Below are 20,645 nucleotides of genomic sequence, written 5' to 3' on the forward strand. Positions count from 1 at the left end.
AAAAGTTATCCCATCGATGTCAAATCAGCCGGAATCATTGCATCAATTTTCTGTATTTACGAAACTTAAACAATCAATGATGATTATAGTTATTATGCAAAAATAGGGGAACATTTTGCGAGCAACAATTCTTAACACTGTAACATATTACTCATTTCAATTGTATGCAAGATTTCTTTTTTAACCTAGCCTGAGTAATTATCTCATCGCTCTATGTTCTAGCTACATTTCACTGAAGACCAGTTTGGGCCGCCAATATTACACGAACTCGAAAAAAAAAAAAAACAGACCAAACGCAGTTCCATCAATTTCCTCTCACCGACCTGTCCTGAAGTAAAGGAAGCCTCCTCGACAGAGACATGAACCTCGCGCTGATAGTAGTCAGTTATTTCTATGGCTTGCTCTTTTCCCACCTCCATTTATGAGAAAACAAGAAAGTATAAGAATTAAAAGTCAATGTATAGTTGTCTCGTCAGATATTATGAGATAACAGAGATATGACTGACAACGTAAGTCAATGAAAATTGAAGTATATCAATGGGTCATGGGACGGCATCAGATTAAATAGTGATGGTTATGAATAGTGATAGGTAATGATGGTGACTGTTACGGATAATAATAGTAAATTATAGTAATAGGCCCGGATAGTGAGGTGATAGTGTTCGTTGCGGATAGTGACAGTTACGATAGGTCTCTGGCATTAGTAGATATAGTGATAGATAGGATAGCGATAGTTAATGGATTGGCAGTTATACGCTTTCTCATTTCCGCACGTTGACGACCTAGGTGCACCTTGTAATTTTTTTATTTGATTGTTGCGTTCAATGAAATGAAGCTCTTTTACACAGCGCATGAGACCACAGCATGCTAGCCCCAGAACTTCAGTGTATCGGCAATAGGGCCCACCACTTCTCCCAGTGTACCCTGCTGTCTTTTAACCACACGCGAAGTCAGTGAGGGGCCACGTACTCATAAAATTATTTAATTCCTCCATCAGCATCATATCAAGACTGCCGTGGCAAACCTGTTCCTTGCCTCGAAGCAGCAAGGAACAGCTCAAAATTTGATTTTATACAAAATTAACTAATGAACGCAGATTATCGCGGATCGCTAACTAGCACAGTGCCATTACACTTGGCCTAAGCTTTCCAACGGTATACGGTTCGGTGTTGCAGCTAAAATTTAGATTTTAATTGCAATTTACTAAATATCAATTAATTTGGCCCAGTAATTGATTGAAATACATGTACAATTAACCAATAATCCAATCTCATGGTTGATCACGTGACATATACTATGCTTAGAGAGATAGCTTGACAGTAGCGAAATAGACTAAGTCCTGCTTTAACCTTTTCTAATCTTGAAGTTCAAAGCACCAGCCTGGATCGTTTTCTGAAGTTTTACCGCGGTGACAGATTTCACGCTCTAAAAAAAAACAAACACAAAGTCAGAGGCAGTACTAGATTAAGTGCACAAAGTAAAACCTTATCATGAGACTTAAAAAGTGTCTGTAGCACAGAACTCGCCTGAAAGCTTTGTTTATCAGTATTCCCCATTCAAACAGTTCTAAGAAGAAACCAATCAATTCATGAACTTTACTATCGGCATTCTCAATGCTTTTCTCGCAATTTTTCAAAAATTTTGTGCACTCCTGGAGCGCAGACCTGGCCCAAAAGCTCGCGCTTCACTCACTGCTGCGGCCGGCCGGCGGGCGTCAGGGGGAAAAAGCGTTTCGTGCGCAGCGCTCGCCGCCGCCGCGCGAGGAGAATCGAGGAGGAAAGCGCGGCGCGGAGGAGAGTGTCGCTACTTTCAAATTATCAAGTGACTTTACGACGGCCACGCGCTCCGAGTGTCCTATTTCAATCCGTGAGTACTGTACACGCAATATAGAAGTCCGGCGGCCGCTGCACTGCCCCCGTGCCCCCATGTCGGCCCCGTCACTCCACTAACCGGCGAACACGAACAGGGAGAACCGAATCCAAATCAAATGTTCTAACCTTCGTCACGATAAACAGAAACCTCTTCACCTCAAATTGATGCCGAGTGTAGTACACCTCACCCATAGACAGTGTATGCATGCTGTAGTCTGCCAAATATCCTATTCTTTAAGATACCTAATATAAGCTTCTTATTGCTCTCATGCAGTCCCTGAAGCTTAACGACTACTATGTAATTACGGATAAGGCCTGTGTGTAACGCCCGGGTGCACGCGTGATTGCCTTCAATTTCCGGATCAGATTATTTCGTTTTAGTGCAGGGGTAGCAAAGTGTCGCACAATTAGATTGCTTACTTCCGACATTGTGGTGCTAATTAGCTTCCTTACCTGACAGATGGATATTACTTACCTTAATCCGAAACTGAGCAGAACTACTGCTTATCGTCTCCATAGTGGTAATTCATTTGGGTACTACCTGGTTGTACTTACTGCTTGCTGTTACCAAATAGTGTCTATATTTGTAAAGCTTGGCGACATCATTTTGTTAGTCCATGGGGAAAATAAAAGCAGTATTTTCTCGTCCCATACTATGACAGAGCAATGTCATTATCTGTTGCTTCATCGCGCATCTAAACCCATTGTGTACCTCGTAGCTTTTGATTTTTTGTAGGACTCACATCATGAGAACTGCTGGTGAGCTTTGTGTCATCACTATGCTACCTATAGGTTGTGTATCTGGCAGCGGTATTCAGACGTCGTGCTGAGACAATGAGGAGTGGTAATAAGGCGAAAGCGTTTAATGCTGCACTGTTGTCGACAGAAGATTGTCAGCAGAAGTGTCACGCTTTTTTAGAGCGAGCCTTAAAATTAAATTAATGAATCTTGTCTCTACCGGGAATCCATCCTCCATGCCTTGAAACCCAGCACAGCACTCTACTAACTGCGCCACGCTCCGGATCGTGAAACGCTGTTCATAAACCCCCTTTGGCTACCTGATACTGATAGCGGGATTCCACCAGTGACAGACACTGTGCCTTCCCTTTCCTGTAAACGAACTATATAATGCCGCTGAAATTTGATGCGTTCAATGAAATGCTGGTTGTGTCCGACAAAGGGCGCGCGGTGTACAGTCACGACAGGCCATGACGTCACTAGGCGATTTATGCATATACGAAGCTAACCCCGCCATTCGTCCGATCCAGCAGTTCGTGCGGTGTCTTTCATTTGCCGCTTCCTCGAACGCCGCACCACACATCAAACAGACGCAGACCCAGAAGTCTGGCCTTTAGCACAGCAGGCATAAGCGGTGTTTGAAATTGATTTACGGAGAAGGGTGGCTGTTCCTGGCCCTCCCGGGCTGAGACTGGTAGGTCAAGGCCGCTTGCGGCGGTGGCTAGCCTGCCATCAACTTTTCATCTGTTCTAGGCCGTCATTGCACCCGCCACCGCTTAGGTGGTGGACGACGGCTATTGCGGCACGCGTCTTTCTCCCTCTTCTTTTACCTACTTCTCTACTTTCTCCCTTCTGTCCGCACGAAGCAGCGAAGGTAACTAGGCTATAGAGACAGTAGCAGGCCCGTGCATTTTCTTTTCCTTCTTCCTACAGCCACAACAACAAATTGATTTGCAGGACAGAAAATGCACAGTATCTGTCACAGATTTCCGCAGACACAAGTACCACGCCGTAAAGGAAGGGAGGAAGGTTGGAGTAAAAAGAAGAAAGGAAGATCGAGGTGCCGTAGTGGAGGGCTAGGATCCACCGCACTATAATGGCTTTCGCTTCATCGCACTTTAGTGGTCCAAAGTGTCTTCTAGAATTTTTATGTGCTGCCCCATTCTTTTAATTACTTTCTGTTCGTAGTAGCGAGTAATACGCAAAAAAAAAAACAAAGGATAGGCCGTGTACTGAACTTTATGTCATTATTATGTTATTTCATATGCATAGCTGGTAGCCTCTATTAACCTCTCATACCGTGAGAACTTGCCGTTGAAATCTGTTCTTTATAAGAACATTACACAGCATTCACCTGAACATATCTATTCTAGACGAAGTGGCTGTGTTTTATTTTCAGATGCACACTGACCACATAAATAGTCCTGGTAAGTTTCTCTTCAGTTAATTTTATTCCTTCTCTATGGGGATAAAATACACTAATTCTATACTAAATGGTCAATAAGGATGAGCATCTGACTTCAAAATCCTAAAAGCAGCAGTCCCGAAGAAATTTATTTTATTTTCACTAAAGAATAATGGCTGATACTCAGCCTGACAGGTTGCATGTGTAAATTGCTTCCGCATTGCATTTAAACCAATTCTTTATGGTACTGCAACGTCCATAAACTATTTCTTAATATTGTAGGAGATATTTCATACCAGCCTGATCAAGACAGGATTTTTTTTTTATCTGGTAAGGGTTATTCGCCGTAAAGATGGCGCCTCAACCTCGCACACTGTGCTTCATGTACATTTGCGGTTGATTTGCTTGTTCTTTTCTTTTGCCATTGGTACCGAAACGTTCTAAAAGCGAAATTTGTGCTATATATTAAAAGTTACCGGCACCCCGGGCTTCCGAATGAATCGGCGTTAAACCGTAGACAAACGGACATGATTTTTATCATTGGTTGGGGGCCAACTAATAAAAGGGGGAAAATTAAGGCTGCAAAATTATGCATCGTTTTGCTGAGAAAATCATGCCTTATCCACATCGCTCACTGTTCGGCTTAACCTTTCATATTTTTCATTTAGTTTGGAGAAGACAGGTGAGAGCGTGCGAGGTGTGCCATAGTTCTTCAGCGTGGATGTTTGTTACCTGTTTTCGATCCTCGCCACGAAGCTTGGCACAAAACACGAGCTACAAGTTTCAAGTAAAGCATTTGTGTTTTCAATCAGTATAGAAAGAAAAAGTACCTCGCTGGTTCCACCTTCGCTATAACGATCCGCCACCATACAAGCTCATTGGGGTGAATAAGTGAGTGTTCGGATGGACTTTTCACGGTGCAAATAATTTCAACCCGACCGCGGGTCGCGTCGCAGTGACAAGTTATGCGGAGTGCCACCTTTCGTATAGTGCTGCGACTGTGGCACTTCGCTTAGTGTGTGGCCGTGTCGAGGTGTACGCGCGTGAACGAGGGTGGTGAACTGTTCGTCTCAATTGTGGATGGCCCTGTAGATTAAACTTACTGCCCTGTCGGAAATTTTTCTCATGGTGGTTATGATGGAACCATGATCATGGTGGATTATGGTAGTGGGCATATGGTCGTTATGGTGGGCATGGTTGTTATGGTGTGCATGGTCGTTATGGTGGGCATGGTCGTTATGGTGGGCATGGTCGTTATGGTGTGCATGGTCATTATGGTGTGCATGGTCATTATGGTGTGCATGGTCATTATGGTGCGCATGGTCGTTATGGTGTACTACATGGTCGTTATGGTGTGCATGGTGGATAGCAAGGTAGGTATGTACAGCCACGGCCGGTCTCGAGGAAGAGAGTGCGCTCTTTCTTCCGGCATCCTCAATAGCTGCGGGAGCAATGGGAACGTTTTTCCTCGAGTTACGCTCTCCACCGCTGCAAGGCACGCGACCTGCTCACTGTTCGCTCCGTATCTGCTTCAGCGGCGCCGGGTGGCTTCTGCCTGGTTTCATGTTGTCGCTCGCGGGTTTCATGGTGAGTGCAGCCCCAAAATGAAAGAACACGGAATAGATGCTGCAGCGGCATGTCGTCAGTGTACTATCATCAGTGTACTATACACGTGAACAGTCATTATATAAAAAAACACTGTCGCTCAGCGGACGCTCGGAAGCATATATGACATACATTGCGGCATGTTAGCTACTTTTGCCCATTTCAATCCAAGCCTTTTTCCAAGCCTGCACAAAAATGCAAAAAAAAAAAATAAATAAAAAATCAGCAGTGATCACATTGAAGCTTCTTCAAGGCTAACATTACAGCAACTCCTCTGCAACAGCAAAACCGTCTTTCAGCGCTAGATGCAAAACCATCCATATATAGCACCGAAGATGGAAATAATTTCATAAAAATATAATGTGAGTTGCATAATGCTTGCATGATATAAAGTATTAGCATAACAGTCAAAGTAGACTCTAAGGTTGAGTTTTTAATGTTATTATAATTTATATATTAGGAAATGTGTTGTATTTAAACATTATTTTAAAATGCTGTTTCAAAGAAATTTTACATATTATGCTTATAAAAACAAAGCAATGGTTTGATATTCATGACACCACTTGTGCTGTAAGCGGTAAAAAGAGGCTAATAAATGACGCAGCTGGTGATACTCAATTGCAGTGGCTGACAAACGAGTTCACTTGCTTATAAAGCACTCAAGAAACTTCTAAAGCATTAAAGAAGGGAACTTTCACTGAGGAAACGTTGCAAGGAATTCTGTTCATCACGAGTCTACTGTACAAGTTTTAGAATACCTCCTGGGGAATGGTGTCGGCTCCGCCCTCACCAGGAAACTCAATAGCGACCCCATTGAGGCTCTCTTAGGGAAAGTAAGGCTAATGTGCGGAAAGAACGAGATGCTAGACGCAAGGGCCGTAACAGCGGCACTTGACCACGTTGTCAAGACGGAACTTTCATCTTGGAGCAAAATCAAGGCAGCTTTCGTCAATGCCGAAGAAATCATTTCTGCTTGGCCGCAATCAGTAACCGAAGAAATGAAGGAATTGTGGTGGCATCTCCTGTCATCCCATTACCCACTGTCACATATTCAGGTTTAGCTTACGTCGATGAATACATTGATAAGTTAATCAGTGACTTCGGGTGTGACGCTTGCGCTATCTTGAAACTAGCTAAAGAAGCAGCCTCATGTACACTCTTCTACGAGGACAAGAATTATAGTCAACACCGCTTGTCCTTCGTTGAAGGACAAGGGGTGTTGACTATATTTTATTCCTCGTACATGATAAATCTTAGACGCTGATTATGGCATCTTTGTATAAACCAAAGGAGTGAAATGTCAGGACCTGCCGGTTGCATCTGACGCGGGCTGGACAAAGAGCGAGTGCGTTTCCTTTGCGCATGAACGGCGGTAGCAGAGGCACAGCAGTGGGGCGGTGGCGACCCCACCGAGGTGTGGCGGGAGGTCAAAACAGACCCCACTAGGTGAGGCCGTAAGAGAAGAGAAGCGCGCTCTCCCTCGAGACCGGCCGTGGTACAGCACACTGAATGGTGTGTCATCTTGTGTACCACATATAGTTACAGTTCATTGGTGAAGAAAATACAGAATGCTGGTAGTGCCCCTATTTTCCCTGATGGCTAAGGAGCCGATGCTGTATTTGCTAACCTGCTAAGTGATATACTGAGCATGCAAGCTTACAGCTTCTGTGCATCCAGGTAGCAGCAGAAATGGCTCACCTACTGAAGCACGCACTGAATAAGCAGCATATAGAAAGTCGAGCTCAGATTCCAGCTTTATTGGAATCATCGGCAACTGAGATTTTCCTGCGATGTCCTTGCCGGCTGGCCTCAATGAAGAAGCGCCGCAGATGTTGGCGGCATGACTGAATTTGTACTTCATCAGGCACATCTGTTTTCGGATGTTTTGCTATGTACTGCATCAGACAATCTGAAAAAAAGAAAACACATGTATCTTTTCAATTCTCCTTCATCAGCCCATGCCATACACAAATAGATCTTGCATATGGCTATGCAAGTGGTAGTACACAAAAATAGCAAAATGAAACATGGCAGTTCCATTTTGACACAGTCCTGTAGCACTGTGCATGTTAGAACAGTGGTTTTCAGCCATTGGACCCCTTGAGATGGGGGGAAGACGTTTCGATAGCAGGTCACACAAATTTGAGTTAAGGCTATAACTTAGCCTCTAAAAGGCATGCACTTGATAAGCCACACCATGGCCTGCAGAGGAGAAGGGGGAGAGGCAACATGCTGGCACCGGTGTGCATGCTGCTGAAAGAATTTGGCTCCTCGCAGCACTGCGCAGCTCGCTTGGTAGATGCTTTGCATAGATGCCCAGCCAGCAGTGCAGCCCAAGTTTCGAGTTTCAAAGATGCCGGCGTCAACGAACCTGGTAAACTGTAAACACTCTCTCGCTTTCTACCTCTCGAACAAGCTCTCAATTTCTGTAGTCCTGAGTTTATTTCGCTTTGAGAAACTGCATTTTGCTTTCAACCTCCATGATTAACATTCTAACCCACTGCAAAAAATTATTGATGACCTAGGCAGGAGAAACAGAAAGATAGGTCTAAAGATCAACACGCAGGAGACAGAAGTAATGTTTAACAGCCTCGGGAAGAAATAGCAGTTTACCAATAGGTAGCGAAGTACTAAAAGTAGCAAGAATATCTATACTTAGGACACGCAGTAAGAACAGATCTAGACAACGAAAGGAGAATAACGAAAAATATGATGGGATAGGGTAGATTTGGCAAGTACTCGCAGATAATGACTAGAGCTGAACCAGGATAATTCGAATTATGGTTCCATCAAACTCGTGGAATATCCCCTTGAAAACTCCATGCAAAAGTATAGGGAAGCTGCGTCGTACATCGAACTCCAATTTCACTGGTCCTTCCCCAAAGACTATCGCACCACCCTCGGCAATTTGATGCGCGACGTTTTTCGAGCCACGCGCGGAAGGAATGAGAGAGCACAGTTTGACGACGGCTGATCTAGAACAGCGCCGCGGCCTTTCCCCAAAGACGCGCGCCTTCAGCCCACCGCCGTGAAGTGTCACTCATGCGGTTAGCACTTTATATTTATATCTGGGCCATAGCAGCCGCTTCTTGATGAATGGAAAAAGCAAGGTGCCCCTGTGCTGTCCGATATCAGTGCACATTAAAGAGCCCCAGGTGGTCGAAATTTTCTGAACCCGCCACTATGGTGTCTCTCATAGCCTTAGCCACTTTGGGACATTAAACCTAAAGAGCCAAACCAAACTTACATCTCGTGATATAACAGGTAGAAAATGCAGTGAACCTTATTTTTTGCATAAATATGTTTAATTTCTTAACTATTGTATTGGTCATAACTGAAGGCCAAAGGGTTGCTGAAATATAGTCACAAAACAGTTCACTTCTGCCTCTTTATTTCGTATTGTTCATTTCAAACATGCATTCCATGTTTGTTTTAATTTAACAGAACTTTCTATGTGCTTTTGTATACCATAGCTGAACAGTTTGCACACACGGGCAAGACAGCCAGCAGACATTAGGTGCCGCCCCTTGGTCAATGCAAGGTGTGTCATTACAACTCAGGCTGCTTCAGACCAAGTGGATCACCACCACTAGTCACATTAGACTATTGCAGCAGACACTCAAAATTATGCAAAGTTAAGGCTGGTGCACAGTCTACAAAATTCCATATCATGCACTAGGCAGAAGCTGATGTTCAAAAACGCTGCATAGGGTCAAAAGAAGGTGTACATTAACTTAGCCTGACAGTGGTGCAGCACTCTATGTCAGAAACATCTTCACCTCAATCCACAATTTATTGTTGCTTGACAGAGTGAACATCTTTTTTTATAGTATATGGCTACGCAAGCTAAAGTAAATAGGCTGGTTGGTTTATAAAAGAGCTGTGAAGAAGGGTCTAGGGCAATTTGGAGTTTGCAAGCTGAGCCAATATTTTGACAAGAGAACTTCTCATCTGGGCAGTTCAATCATTACTGCAGGGTTTAAATGCACCTTTGCTTCTGTACAAAAGCCAGGTAGGGAAGAGGGAGGGCTAGAAAGAACTCTGAAAATCAGGTACCACCAGAATGTCATCCTTCTGAAGACCATCAACGAATTCACTGCGCAAAAGGTAGCAGCAGTTACCTCGTTATTCATTCAAGCCAAAACTCATATCATCCAATCTTGCATGATGGCCCCCGTGAATTCGTACCGGGACGTAATTCACGAAACTGGGAAAGGTCCTTCGGAAACCGAACATTTATAAACTCTTCAACCGCGGCATGCGACGATCCTTTCCACTTGCATGATGAGAAAGACCAAGTCAGTGCTAATAAAGTTTGAAGGCACCCATGTACCTTGACAAATTCTGTTCTGCCATGTCTTGTACAGATGCAAGCTTGAAGCAGGGCTAGGAGTGAAAGAATATTTCCTTGGGTATCAATTTCTATGAGCCTGCAACCTGTGACAAGGTGACCTAAAACGAAAATAAAGAGTGGCAGCAGCAGGATAAGCTACAAGATAACCACCTGAAGCAGGTTGGATTATGACACCTGTTTCTTGAAAGGGTACAGACAGGCATCGTAAAGAGATCTAACAAGATATATGGCCACAGGGGAATACTGAGCTTTCCAGAAGAGGGCAATAGAAAAAAAAAGCAAATCAGAGTAGACTACACCTGCCTAGCGAGACATTATCTGAAGAAAAGGATTCAAGTGGAGCCAAAGCAGTGGTGACAAGGAAACGTGTTTAGAAAAACACTTGCAGCTTTGCTGTTGTCTGAAGAAGAAGGGGGGGGGGGGGTAGTGGATTTTACACATGCTGAGAATGAACTGTAGAATTAATGCTTTATGGGAGTGTTGTCCCTACTAACTATAGTGCAGAGGGAATGTATGTAAGGAATTCTAATTTTCCTTTCGAGATATTTGCACTACAGTAATCCCTCGTTATAACGATATCGTTTTATTCGAAATATCTTTCGGTCCCGATCCAAATGCATTCATTTTAAGCCGCATTACTCGATGTGCACGAAGAGCTTGACCCGCTTACAGCGAAGTGGCGAGCGGAGGCATCGCCGAGCGGCAGCGATGCTTTTGCGCATACAGGCGCAACAGCATGAGGCAACAATCCCTGGAGATGTGTCATGCAATGGCAATGCCAATGCCTGTCGTTGCTGGTGGCGCACACCGCACGGAACGATGGGACTCGGGACTGCGCTACAACACTGCGATGCCGACTTCCACTGCAAGCAGTGACTTTCTCTTGCTCCTTTCGAAAATTAACAATATCTAGCCACACTATCTTTTTGTTTCCTTTACTACCCTACCAAGCTTTTACTGAATTGTCTCAATGCACTCATATGCACGCATCAGACGAAGGGAGCATCTGCAGGTCCTTCGCTCAAACCGGACTACGAAAACAACCTCCCCCCCCAAAAAAAAAAAAAAAAAAGTCAGAAGTTGAGTACCCCTTAAACCTGCTTTAAATGCTGAGTCATTATCTACCTTGAATTATACCTTTTTCTGCTACTGCCACTTTTTATTTTCGTTTTCAGGTCACAGGGTTCACCGGTTCCAGGCTCATAAATTCATACCCCGAGGAAACATTCTTTCACTCCTTGCCCTGCTTCTTTCTTCTCCCTCCCTAGCTTTCGTTCTTCTGAGGCAAAAGTGCATTTAAACCCTGCTAGTTATGATGGTGCTACCCAGACAAGGACAAGTCCCCTTGTCACAACACTGGCTCAGCTTGCGAACTGAGGCTTCTCCTCTACCCTTCTTCAGTGCTCTTTCATACTCTGAAGCCATCTTTCTCAAATTCAGCCTTGCTTGGTTCATGGGGTTTAAAGCACCAAAGTGGCTCATGCTAAGATGATCTAAGTACTAAGTACATATCCTAAAATACTGAAAATATATTCAGTATAATAGAATTTCTACTGGGAAAGTTCACTTACTTTTGAATATGTCGACTAAAATGGCATGGTGTGCTCCGTGGTAGTTGAGCCTGCAATGTAGCAACAGGCTTCCGCAGTTAGGCTCTGGACAGCAGCTCTTTCACGCATCCAAGGTGTTCCAGCAATTTCCAGGACCAAATCGGTGTTGAGTGGCACAAGCAGCCCAGCCATAACCACACCTGCAGTTATAAAGGTGGCTCTCAGGCACATTGCAAGAATGATACAGAAAACTTAATAGCTTGAAAATGCCATGCACAGTGGGTTCATAATGTAGCAGCTTTTCTATAGGCATAGCTAATAATGTGCACTTACAATGCATACAGGAAGAACCCGAGATTATTCTGACAGAACAGTGCAGTAACCACAATAATAACACATCCTTTCTTTATGGCCATTCCATGTTGAATGCATCTGGATGCTTGACCCTCTCAATGTTTTTTTTTTTATAATTTGCAGCATTTACTACAGTCAAAAGCCATTTCCCTATCTAGGGGTTAAAGATCCTATCATGTGATAGCCTTTTGAATTTTTCTGACTACTGCACGACTGTATTCATGGAAAACTCAGTGGCTATGCAGTGAAGGCTACACAAGAAAGGGAAAGAAATAGGCTTTTGCCCCCATACTGTCGGGACAGCAAAAAACCCGCACCATCCTTTCAACCTCCCCTCATCACCCCTCCCCTGAACAACCCACTGTCAGTGGCATGGAGACAAAGGCTGGACTCATTCCCTTTCTTGTGTAGCCTTCGCTGTCAAACACAAGAAAGTTGTCAGGGAGTTAAGTGTCCATAAAAATAATAAAAACCTTTATTATTTCTGAAAAAAAAATGTATATGAGCTGTACTTCTATATTATGCATGAAGAACTTGTCACTGCAAGATCATTCATTATCGATTTAGTTTTTTTTTTCAGTTCAAGGTGTCATCTTTAAGCTTTTAAAACTCAGCTCGAAATATCTGAGTATTATGAAATCTTTAGCCAGAACATTTACTACTCCAGGATGATCTAGATCTGAGCTAGTTGTTTCATGTCAAAGTTGAAGCTATAGCCTAACAGAAAAAGACACAAGGAATACGAAAGTACATGGGGCTGACTAACAACTAATCTTTGTTCAAGTATGCAGAAGAATATGAAAGCAAAAGGAAGAGGGTAAAGAAGTGAAGGGCGTTAACACGAAAAATGCACTCAGTTGTCACAATGAAATAAATGAAGTCAATGCCGCAGGATAAGAGCAGAATATAAAGAAGAAAATGTATGAACATGGGTGCTGTAAAAGGCCAACCTGGAAGAGATTAAATCTAAAACCAATGCGTGAAGAAATGTGGCTAAACACAAGCGACGACAACAAAAAAAGGGGGGGGGTGGGAAGAGGTTGGGGCGGCTAGAAGCACAAACAAGAAAACCAACTTAGTCAAACACTAGGGCACTAAAAAATTGTAGGACTGTCCAAGACATTTCTGCTCTTTTTCAGTAGGTGCCACAGAGGCCATGCTAATAGTCATTAATTGCCACTGCTTCCAGCACGTTTTGAGTTACCTGGGTGCTCTTCCTAGCCAAGCAGGTCAGCTCGTGCCCCAGTGGGCAGATCCTGTGGGCTTGCAATGCTTGCAGTGCTGAGGTGTATGCCCCCCTAAGCGTTTTAATGTGCTCAAAGGTTAATAATATTGAAAAGGTGCCCAGGTGCGATATGCGTGGTTGTGAAGTGGTGTTGGCTTCAGGTTTCCCATCTAGTGTGGTAAAGTGTACGTAAAACAGATTGGTAGGTGCTATAATGAACGAGCAAAGAAGCACGCAAGGTATTCCAACAATGCTTCTCGGGAGGGGGGCATTTGTCTCAACACTGCAAGCATTGGGAGCCCACAACAAGAATGTGCAGTGAATGCAGGCAGCGCTGGAAGCGGTGGCAATTATTGACTAATCAGCACTGTCTTGTGGCACTCGTCGAAAAGAAGAAATACCTCGGACAGTTGTACAAGTTTTTAGCACCCTAGTGCTTGACTAAGTTGGCTCTCATTGGTGTCTCCAGCCATCACCGTTCCACCCACCGCCCCCCCTTTTGTTATCGCGGCGCTGGTGTTTCAGCCGCGTTTCCTCACATTGGTTTTAGCTTTTAATCTCACGCACATCATTTTTTTGTGTTAATAATGCCCCGCATTCCCTCTCCCTTTCACGTTTATATTCGTCTGCACCCTGGAATAAGGATGAGTTGTTGGTCAACCTTGTGTCTTGTTGCCTTCCATGTGAGTGTGTTTTTCTGTTAGGCTATAGTTTCACCTTTGATCTGTACTATTCGGGAAGAGACTATTTCCCCTGAGTTTCAATAAATAACTTACATGAAAAACACCAAACGTGCAAGCATTCTGTAGTGTACTGAGTATTCAGATGAAAATTACACACTAAGAAAATTACATGCGCACACAGAAAACACGAAGTTTGCTTAGCAATTTGACATGATGTGTGACTGCTCATGCACATTTCAGGTTTAGAATCAAAGCTCATGAAGTCATGAACCTGAGAATAAAGAAGTTTGGCCTCAAAAAGCTGAACTGTAGCCAGCATATGTATTTGTCATTCAACTTTATAAACACCATGAATCCACATTCGCTCCTCCTTTCCTAAACTTTGTTTCAAGCAGGAAAACAAAAAGGGAGTACGAGCAGTCACACACAGCATGTAAGGTTGACTAGATAAGCAAACTGTAACATGTTCGGCTGCAGACACGAGCAAAATGCAGTTGCGGCATTACAGCCTTGTCAAGAGTGCACTCCCTCAGAAAGTCGAAAACAACTTGTATCAAACTGCACTCCAGCTGTCGTCAGCCACCACAAATATGCTGAGGCCTTGTCTCAGCTCCAGTGGCCAACACTTTGCAATGCCTGCGTCAGTTTAGGGCACGCTGTTGAGCATTCGGTTTAAGCATGCTGATGGCCCTAACAAAAGTAACATGAGTATGTCTATATTAATCCAGTAAACATACATGATGCAATTGAGGCTCACAATAACACACCTGTACAAATAACAATGACCCAGCAAAACAGCACTGTCAGGTCAGCTGGCACTGTACCATGTTACAGACTGGAGTAGCGATGTGCCCAGAAATGAAAGTAGCATCCATGCAGTGCAGACCTTGAATGGCTGGAAAGTACAGCTTCCAGCATGAACCATGCCTGCAGTCTTTGTTACACAAAGATCCAGCTATGAAGCTTGGGAGACGGACTCCATCAGATGCCAAGTTTTAACACCTGCATGAAGATGTATGGTAAAATTGGTGCATTTTTTTGCCTTTATGTCAGATGAAATAAAACTAAACAAGGCAATAGCTGCACCTAAAGGTATATTTCATATGGCAATAAAGTTTTTCTAGTCCTGCAGCAATATCAGTATGCCAGAGAGACAAGGTGCTGGGTCGATAAAGAAAATTAACCTCAAGCAAGATAGTTAAACGCATTAGTACTGGCTCCCTACAAGGAAATTCAAATTTCACATTCACACAGAGGTTATTACAAGACATTTTCAGGCTGCTGCGTGGCGTACTACTAATGTGCCGCCTGGCCTTAAACTTGTTTCCACGCATTAAACTCTGAACTGTGAATTTTTTCTTTTTTATCCCTGTATGTGCCAGAGCACCGAACGAAGGTTGAGAGGATGCCTCAGTTTGCAAGTCGAGCCACAGTTCTATAAAGAGGACTTGTCTTCATTTGGGCAGCTAGACGAAGACAAATCCACTTGTCGAAACGTTGGCTTGGGTTAAGATCTGAGGCTCCCCTTCTACCCCTGTTCAGTGATCTTTTAAACTGTGCAGCCACCCTGTATGTGCCAGGCATTTGTCGAGACCTTACCGCAGTTGCTTAAGTAGTTTTCTACGCTCTAAACGCCACTTTCTTGAGATTAGCAAAATCTAATAGTTTGTTAACTGGAACCAGCACACTACACTAATGTTAGTTTGGCACAGTCTTAAAATAAATTAATCTCTAAAGATGAACGCATAATTAAATTTTGTGCTATTTGATTCAGGCCTTTGTCATAATCATTTTTCTCACCTACCGTTATTTTCTACGTATAATGCCTCGTGTAAACCTGCCCATAGCCCAGAATTCCATGTTTCAGTGTTTGCAAATAAATATATACGTAGTGCAGCAACAAATCATTACCACGAGAGTGCACCCGTCAGTTTATAGTACACAGCCACGTGCCAATGCTAAGGTGCATACTATGAATGAAATTACTACGATTATTAGGATAATTTTTCCAATTATAAACATACGAATTCTGAAATATGTTAGCAGTAAATAAAACACAAAGTTCTGGTAACCGCGGTTACCAAGTGCCAGCAGGTGCCAGCTGCAGTTGTATTGAAAACCTACCGCTTCCATAAAATCATTGCGGAGGTAGCCGACTCACCATTCCTTCAAAATAAAGAAAATGAGTTCACGTCCTGACAAAATATTTCGTCCTCACCTTATATCGAGTCGAATTTAGCACGCTGCTTCTCAGTACGAGCCCTCACAAGCCGCCGAGTTGTAAGCGTTTGGGGCTTATATGTGGCTATCGTCAACGCGGTGTTCAGAATCGCTCACTGGGGGTCTCTCAAGAAGCGCGAAGCAACAACTCATGTTCCTGCATAAATAGATACGCGCTGTAAACTAGCTGTGGCCCTCTCCGTTTTTATTCTTCATACGCTGTCAAAATCAATCCCTCCTCATTCAATGTAGCCCACAACGGTCGCTCGAGAAATTGCACGTGCATTTCACTCCGCGACGCGCGATCCAAAGTCTGTAATTTCCACATTAGTACAATGAGCTGTGTCAGATTCGCTTTTTCATTCTTGCGTCCAGTACCCTAGAGTCCAGCAAGAATGGAATGCGAGCGGAAAATCAAACCAACGGGCAAAATACTCACCGGCTTTGCTAGTGATGACAGCACCGCGCTCGTCCTTACGTCGTTACTTTGCTCCGAAGACGCTGGACGTGCGCCCGAAAAAAGTGGCCATCTTCAGATTCAACCGTACAAGTACATCTTACAAGCATACAAGCTTACGAGCAGTGTATTTGCAAACAGCAAAGCTGCGTACACAGAGAGTATCGCGGCTGCCGCGGCCGTTGCGCCCACCTACGTCGCAAGCCCATTTTTCGACCACATTTTTCGTGACCGGTTCGCCAAGTGGCCGTTAAGTGTCTCTTACTCACTCATCTTTTTTTATTTATTAACTTCTCCAATGACTTACTATTTATAATATTACGCCTTTTTGACACCACTCAATATTTTAACATTATTTAAAAGCTAATGGGTTCAAAATTAGAAACAATTACTATTTCTCACTCTGTTTCTTTTATTTTAGTGTATGGTATGCAGCGCTACCGACAGCGGTAAAATTATGAACTAAACTGCAAGCTACAGACGGCGCGCTTTGAGAGGGATAATCTTGTTACGGTGGGTTTGGCAATCCCCGGTCAGCTGATTTTTGATCGCACCCGTATAAAATGTGTAAACGTTTGTGATACTCTGAGTGCAACGTCGCAAGTGACAACGGAAGCAACCTGTCTTGCCGTCGGAACACCAAGAAGCTTCATGGCGTGTGACAAGCTGTGTACGTGCGCGTGTGCATGTCGTGTCAAATGAGGCTGTAGTCGTGTACGATCAGCCTCAAGCATGCCACGCTAGCCACGCGAGAAGCATCTGTGTTTGTAGATAATCCGTGTTTCAGCGCGCGAGCGCACGTTTCGTACGATCGGCCACAAGCGTGCCATTCATTAATAAGCCGATGCGAGGAACCCCCGTGTTTGTAAATAAATAAGCCGTGTTTCTACGTGCCTGTGTGCGTGTCGTGTACGATGGGCCAAGTGCGTCACTCATCCATAAAACGAAGCGAGAAACGCCTGTGTTTGTAGATTGGCACGCAGAAATTGTATGTTGGGAGGGCACAGTGAAGCGGAAACAGCCATTTCGAAGCTTTCCTCGAGTGGCTGTCTCGTCTGGAAGAAAGTGCATGAAGCTGTGTTCGGAATTTGGGCTTGGAGCGGCGAAGGTCGCACCTACTGATTAGAAAAAAAAATAAAAAAAAACCCATTGGTACGTTTGAAATTTTGTATTCGCAGCCGGGAGGCAGTGTACGTAATTATTTATAGCTACATATCTTATTGAAGTAGAATTACTTCACGGAAGTGGTTACTTGAAGGCGGAAAAAAAAAGAGTTCAGCATCAAAACGATTCCTTTGTAGCTTCATTGGTTTGTAATGTTCGTGTATTCAACTCTCTGCCCAGGGCAACAGCAGCAAGTGTGCATGGTGGGCAATGAAGATCAAAACTGCTGACCGTTTAGGCCACACTTGTGTGGATCCAAGTTGGAAATTGAGCCTTAAGCGCTTACTAAAATCTGAAACATTGTGAAAGCTGTTTTGCATGGTTGCGATCATACTTGACAAGTCTGGCAATCCACTACCTGCCTGCTGGCAACTTTTGGAAAAAAAAAAACAGTGCATCGTGAGAGTATCATTGGAAAACTAAGTTATGCCAAACAACTGACAGCTGCTAATAGTATTAACCACTTGTAGTTACCCAAGCTTGCCGATTTCACGATGTTTGCAAAAGTGGAGCTATCCATTAACTTGCGATGCAGGATGAATAAGCAAGCACTTGGTTATGAATGCAAGAAGAAATTTCGAAACTGTAGTGTGCCATTAGTTCATTCATTGATCTTATGCTTTCTTACACAATTCCCACTTGCACTGTTTCTCCTATTCCTTGAAGTTCAGTTTAGAAAAAAATTGTCAGCTTGTTACCGCAAGTATGTCATTAGGTTGGCTTGACCTTCATAATAACACATTAATGTCTGCTTTTAAATTGCCTCGTAATTCTGCTCTACAGGTAGATGATGCCTCTAGGGTGTTGAAATCACAAATCTGTGCCCCTAACTTGAAATATGGCCTGATCAAACTCAATCATTTCACATGCCGGTTGACCCTTTTCTTTGCTTCACAGTCACTATATAATTATTATTATTACTATATTATTAGGACGCTATATTATTTGCATAGTCGTGCTGTTCGCACTACCGAGGCAAGAGCAGAAAGTCTACTTCGTAGAAGTGAACTGTGGGGCTGCAATTATGCTAACAAAGTAAAGGACAGGACAACAAAAATATAATGAACACAGGTTGCCAAGCTCACCTTTGTTTTTTAACCTGCTTTGCTCTATATGATTACTATGGTCAGTTATGTGTGCCGTATAAAGTGAAAGTTTGTACAATTCCCAGATACAAGGCACGATTGCAGGGTTTCGAACAGAAATGAGAGTTCCTCTTTGCTACGCTTAGCTCTCTCTGTATTCAGAAAACAACTTGACTGCATTGTTTGTTGTCTTTTCGACAGAGGCACTATTGATTGCAATTCAAGTTATCCAGCGAGATTGTTTGATTAGCTTTTAGGCACATATTTTAATTCAGCATATGGCTGCATTCTCACTCTTATTCTGTTTAGATTATAGATGAGAACGAGTCGGTGGCGGAGGGCTATATGGGTGCTGTAATGCTTTCAACAAACGTCGAGTACAACCGCATGCATCTGCCTTTTGTCCTGCGCCTTATCTTGGTATGGTGAAATGCAGGAAATGTAATTCACCACAAGTTATAAAGCACTATTAGTTATTTCTGATGGAATTCTTGAGACGGTATTTTCTCGATAGTTGGTCATCATCTTGTGAAGCAAAAAAAAAAAAAACAGGCCATAGCACAATTTTTGAGCTTGGCTGAGCTCACTTTGTCTTTGTGTTCTTTTCTGTGTCCTGTTTTTTAGCTCTGCTTCTTATGATGGTGCATAGTTATTTCATTATACTTAGAATTATCGCATTTTTTTATATATTTATTGACCTGATGTTGATCTGCTAATTGTCATTTTTTGCAAAAAGCACTTGGGTTCTATGCAGTTTAGAGGGCTTAGGTAATGCATTACAGATTTGTTGAATCAATATTTTAATGTTCAGCTGCAGCCATGATGAAACCTTTGATCCAAACAGCCAGAGCACATCTGGCTGATTGTTAGTATGTAGCATAGCACATATGACATCGATGTATATGAAAGCTTTACAAGTGTGAAAGTATTTCAGGTTCCTCCTTTCCAAGTTGCATTTTGCTTTCATGGTTAGTCTTTTTCTTGTAGACATTTTATTCTTTCAGTAACTCTTAGAGAGCTGACAGTAGTTGTAAAACATCACTGAAGGAACAGAAATGTGTTCTGCTATTTCCTTAAATTGACATCATTTCATTAGGTAATGTCAGTGGAGCTCTGGAATGAAGACCCCACTCATAGGCTGAAGCAACTCCTTGTGTTTTTCCACCTCCTCCTTATAGCTGCGTTTATTTTTGATGTTCAGGAAACTGTGACATGGTCGCTTATCATACTTGTTCTGATAACATTGCTTAGGACACTTATATATGGGTAAGCAAAGATGTTCCAGCAATAAAATTTTGTATGGGATGAGTTCTTCAGTACCTCCAAGAATTTCTTTGGCATGATTTTTATTAGTGTAGTGGCCATGATGCATCCACCTTTCACCAGTCATACTTAATCAGACAGTTTTGAGTTAGCTTACAAACAGTACTTTCTATTTGTTTTCTATCTGTGAAGTGTTAAATTGCAGACAAAGCAAAATTAGATGTGTGCATCTCTCACTTTTCAAAATTATTGAACAACTTGTATAATTATAAACTGGCAAAAACTATACAGTGTGCCCCAAGGATAAATTGCTGTGGTAAGCTTCTCACCATGAGCATCAGCATTTATTGTAGTCTGAATAGTATAAGATCGAAAACGCATTTGTTTTCCTCAATGTCTTCATATATACCTTGTGAACATGAAAATAGCGTTCAGCATTTTATGCTGCCTGCCATAATGCTTACTGTATAAACCATATTTCGACCTCTAATGCTCGTTGCCAACTCTGCAAGAAAACAACCTTTCAAAAGTGATTCTGGCTTACATATTTTCAGCGGCCTAGCATTCTTTGAGAAATACTTGTTTCTGACAACAACCATCCTCACTAAGCCCTATGACATTCCATTTCATACCCTCTAGTTCCTCTAACAGCACTGCTAAACTAGCATCAC

General features: G+C 43.0%; 1 long non-coding RNA gene across 3 annotated transcripts; it reads right to left on the reverse strand.

Annotated features, from left to right (window-relative positions):
• Positions 1–7,355: 7,355 nt before the first annotated feature.
• LOC146174169 (uncharacterized) lies at positions 7,356–16,756 on the reverse strand. 3 transcript variants are annotated; one of them, XR_014702050.1, is made up of 4 exons: positions 16,445–16,756; positions 14,672–14,787; positions 11,545–11,723; positions 7,356–7,528 (listed from the first exon to the last, which is right to left on the reverse strand). It is a non-coding gene; the product is annotated as an uncharacterized LOC146174169 (long non-coding RNA). The 3 variants fall into 3 exon arrangements; XR_014702051.1 differs by having other exon boundaries at positions 14,610–14,787; XR_014702049.1 differs by lacking the exon at positions 16,445–16,756 and having other exon boundaries at positions 14,553–14,683.
• Between the last annotated feature and the right edge of the window lie 3,889 nt (positions 16,757–20,645).

Source organism: Amblyomma maculatum, chromosome 11 (assembly GCF_055883805.1).
Source record: "Amblyomma maculatum isolate TAMU_Amacu chromosome 11, ASM5588380v1, whole genome shotgun sequence".
Classification (NCBI taxonomy): domain Eukaryota; kingdom Metazoa; phylum Arthropoda; class Arachnida; order Ixodida; family Ixodidae; genus Amblyomma; species Amblyomma maculatum.